The 4,770-nt window shown below is 31.8% G+C and overlaps 1 long non-coding RNA gene across 1 annotated transcript; it reads left to right on the plus strand.

Annotated features, from left to right (window-relative positions):
• The first annotated feature begins 241 nt into the window (after positions 1–241).
• On the plus strand, positions 242–1,671 carry LOC115449977. Its single transcript, XR_003939237.2, has 3 exons — positions 242–347; positions 494–562; positions 1,483–1,671. It is a non-coding gene; the product is annotated as an uncharacterized LOC115449977 (long non-coding RNA).
• The last annotated feature ends 3,099 nt before the right edge of the window (positions 1,672–4,770 follow it).

Raw genomic sequence — 4,770 nt, forward strand, 5'->3', positions numbered from 1 at the left:
GAAATAATATCCATTGTGCTAAGCCATGGGCAATATTTTTACGCTCCGATGAAACAATAAAAGACTTTATTGGTTGTTCATACAATCAGTGCCGCAGTAAATGCAATCTGTCCGCCCGATTGCACCCGACTTAATTAAATTATATATTAATAATTAATTGTGTAATATCCAGAATATCATGATATTTGTGTAACATTACGAGTCGTCGAGTGTTTGTTAATGTTAATTGACATTATTGCAATATTCGTAATATTCCCACAACTATATAAATTAAATACGAAAACTTATGTACAATTGTAATATCTGACGAAAACTCAGGTGTCATCGGCGTTATGCCATAGAGATTGGTAAGTTGAAAAAATCGTTTACACAGGAAATAATACATAGTAAGTTATTAAAGTATTCATTTAATTTTTTTAATATTGATTTAATAAAATAATATGTAAATAAATTTAAGTGACATTAAAACATAATTTATTTTTATATGCGGCAGAATTCAATCGAATTGACCTGTTAAGTACCGAAGGCGATGACAGCTTTACTTTAGCATTTCTTGTGGTCGGTAAGTATTTTTACTCTGCTTAACCGAATTTCTTTTTAAATTTCTAGCAAAAATCCAGAATTCGCCTCGGATTGTGGATGTCTTTGTATGTTAGTGGTTTTGTGCATATGTACTATCAGGTGACATACCTTAAAATAACTTAATTCCCTTCTATTATGAAGAAGATTTATTTGAAATAAAACTAGCTATATTCAGTCGTTAGTAACGAAAAAAATAAAAAAACATAAATGAACGTGATGAATAGGCTAGAAAAAAGTACACAACGAAAAAAAGATTTCGCACAAAATTAAAACCTTAGTAAAGAGATAATAAAATTGCATTTATATGACCCGCGAAAGTGTTTAAAGCAGTCTAGAGATCCGTTCATAAATACCGTTGTCAAATAAATCCAAGGAAGTAGAGACATTAAGACGGACGTGAGTGTCGGCGTTGGATTTAAACCGAATAATAAGTTAAAAGCAACGATGCTTCGTTTAGATTAGATCATCCTCTGTGACTTGTATGCGATATGGCTTAAGATAATTTCTTTCATTACCTTTTTTAATTTATCAGTCTTTATAGATATTATAAGCCTCTATGCTTTAAGCTGAAAATGCTAAATGTAAACAAGTATTTCCCCCTTTTCAATTACTTAACTACCTTTACTCTATTCGGGGTAATTGACAGGTCCCAAACACGACAATCTATTAAATGTAAAGAATTGTTTAGGTGTATCCTTTTCTAAAAATAATATGTGTAATGATAAATCAAGTATCTGTACAAAATTCCGTGACTGGACTTTTAGGTCAACTGAAGGAAATGGAATATTTATACTGAAATAAAATTCTTCACATCATTATCGTTTTACGTACTGCTATACCTATATACACCATCGTTCGTTTCTGTATTCATGCAATAAAATCGTAGGTAACATTTTTTAGATAAACTCGACTGATGGATGCAGTGCACCAGATCACATTCAACTCTGTGCGTTTCATTCACGAAGCAATATTTCTATGCCAACGAAAAAAAACTATTTCAATGGAAAATAAACTTTACTCATTTGTAACTGTCACTAGAATGTTACCAAATTCAAAACTAATTACTAGAAAATAAAGTATATTTTTAAACTTATATTTTTAAATTTGGAATCACGATTAATATATTTCTAAATATATTTTTGGTGATTTTATTTTATCATTCTTTTAACATTATAACATTAAAATCCAATGTAACCACTTAGGCTATTTTTTTGCCGAAAAAGACCACTGTCTTGCCACTATAACTCTTGTTAAAAAATAACATGTATTTTTATGACATTGAGTAGTGAAAAGTTCAGCAAAGAATACTGAAGTCTTTGAAACCACCAAGAAATTAATCAACCAGAAATATGGCATGAAGTTGGAAATAAAAATTGTCGCCTTCCTGCATGGCAAAGCGAGACACAAAATAATGAACTAAGAAGGTAATTAAGCTCAAGCATAAGGAGTTTCACAATTAGAAAAGCCGGATGTAAAGCGCCATCGGGAAAGTTAAAGGGGCGTTATCATACAAGACATTAAACTTAAACACGTTCAGTTTTTTAAACTGAGCTTATGATATGTTTTAATAGTTGTTATTTTGGTGTTGTCTAAAAATACTAAGGACCTGTCTATCAGTTTCTGGGGAATACTATGCGGGACATAAATGTATAAGCCGACCAAATATAAAAGTCACACAATCAATGCCAACAAATACATTGTTGTAAAATAAGTACTAGACCTATATTAGCTCTTTAATGCGATAAATGACTAATGTAGTTTACTTAACTTTACTGGAGGTAGATCTCTCATATGTGAGAGTTCGCCTGGGCAGGTACCTCAGCAATGTACTAAGTGTAGATGGTTTTTAAACTCAATTTTTTGCCGCAAGAGCCGATACTACATAGGTTTTACTATAGTAAATTAAATTGCTCATATTCCCGATTTCGGGCAGTCCATAATCACGCACTTTAATTTTACGAGTTATAAAACCAATATTAGTAGCAACATTTTGAACCGTTCATGCTTTCGCCAATACCAGAAATAATTATAAAATTTCCGCTTTTCGCAATTTTACCGGGGAAATAGAGCCAGTTCCCCTCCAGCGGTTAGAAATATTTAAATATTCTGTTACTATTACAGACTCGTTAGGCATGTACCTGAAACTTTCCTTGGCGTGTAAATTTTAACAGAAATTCCTTTAAGTTAGTAAAACGGCTATTAAACGTCTTTATGAAAGCTTTTTACATTACGACATTTCGCAGAAGAAAAATAAAACGTTTGGAGATATCTTAGAGCTGAAGCCGGCGATCCCACGCTTCGGTACGCCTACATTATTAGAAACAAAGTAAGTTCTACCCTTGAAAATTCCGTCTAAGTTCAAATAGGACCGATGTGGATAGATTGGTCATTTTATAAAGAAATTGTTTGACAACGCCTCCGCTCTATTTTTAGAATGTTTAAGTAATTTTGCGGATTCTAAATCTGGTTTGCAGTTGGTTGACCTTAGGATTTGAAAATTTTATGGTAAAAGCAAAGTAATATTATCGGCTGATTTTCACATACCCCTTCTATACATATCACTCACTGGACTTTCTGAATATTATTTGTTACGTGTACGAATGATTGAAATTTAAACAATGATGCCTAGGTAAGTATTTCGGGTCTGACGAATCTGGTTATGTTTCAAATTATTAGTTTTGTAGCCATGAGTAATTTTAATCATAAAAAAATATTCAATTTTAAAACTAGATACTATATAATCAAATAAATCCTGAAGTTAGCAAGTTATCACAATCAAGACTATTTTAAAATTATTTTACTTTCGTTTTACTTGCATTTTGAGACGTGTTTTCTGCGTGAATACAGAATTTTATTCATGATTAATTCTACACAATGACAATAAACTAGCAGGCTTACTATTTTTAAGACCTAAATGACTTTAATACCCGCGTTGTCTTCTATCGGGATCTAAAAAATCTCATTCCTTACAATCTGGCCGTGTTCGTTGAAAAATATTTATAGCCTCCGCAATATTATTTGTCGGTAATAAGAAAACCATTCTCCTCTTAGCTCACTTGGGAATGATTTGATTTATAAGGGCATGTAAACAAATGTGGAACGTAGATACAGTCGCAGCACTGACTTTGCTTTGCCTAACAACGCCGCAGGAAATTATTATCTTCATCCGAGTATGCGTACTTGATACCCTGAACGTAGTACTGCCAAAATCTTAAGATAATTAATGTTTGTTGTTTATTTAGTTATAAAAAAGGACTTATTTTAATCAAACATAAGTCTGGTAGATATTCCACATGCGTCTTTTACCCAAACATAATTCTATTGGATATTCACAAGTCTAAGGCGATTTATCTGTTTTAGTAATCTATTAATTTAGTTCTACTGGTCTAAAAACTCTTGAATACATTACTAGTGATGAGCTTTGTGAATTATTGAACGATCCTTGGGATTCTTTGTAATTTTTTTATTTGAAAAAAGGAATTATTGTTCAGTTTGTAAGCATACTGGTTTCATATTAGGTAAAAGAAAAAAAAATACTATCATAGATAAGCATGAATGCCTTATTGCATTGCGCATGTTATTATGTCGACGCTAAGTAGTGTATACTTTTTACATGAAAATACTTACATATTAAAAGAGAACATTATTCTGTGCCCTACACTTAATTGCATTAATATATTATCTCCACTTGTCTCTGGCAAACGTATAAAAGAAGTAAAAAGTTCAAACAAAACATCGCAGTTTTATCCTACGATTAAACATGTACTGTAAGCAGCTTGGAAGTATTCTCTATTCTTACTTTGAATAAATAATGCGCGTAAAAGCTTCGAAACTGCGCTAATATTTTATCTCTCTCGGAGCATCCACTTCACTTGTAACCTCTAACTGTTTAATGTTGATAAATTAACCGCAGCAAAGAACTTGCAGGTTTATATTGAGACGTGTCATTATGTCGTCTTTTGTCTGCGTATCTGACATTTTTGTCTGCAATTCCTTTATGTCTCACTGTCTGCACCTTTCTCTTTCTCTATTTATAAGCTTTAATGTATAGCGTAATATGTTTAGTAGCCTAGAAATCCCAATTCGTAGTAAAAACAACTTTATGAAGTGCTGAAATACCCATATTTTAATGAAAAGATAATAAATTTGATTTATCTACGCACGACATACTTAATATTTGAATGGATC

The sequence above is a fragment of the Manduca sexta genome, chromosome 26, assembly GCF_014839805.1.
Source record: "Manduca sexta isolate Smith_Timp_Sample1 chromosome 26, JHU_Msex_v1.0, whole genome shotgun sequence".
In the NCBI taxonomy this organism is placed as follows: domain Eukaryota; kingdom Metazoa; phylum Arthropoda; class Insecta; order Lepidoptera; family Sphingidae; genus Manduca; species Manduca sexta.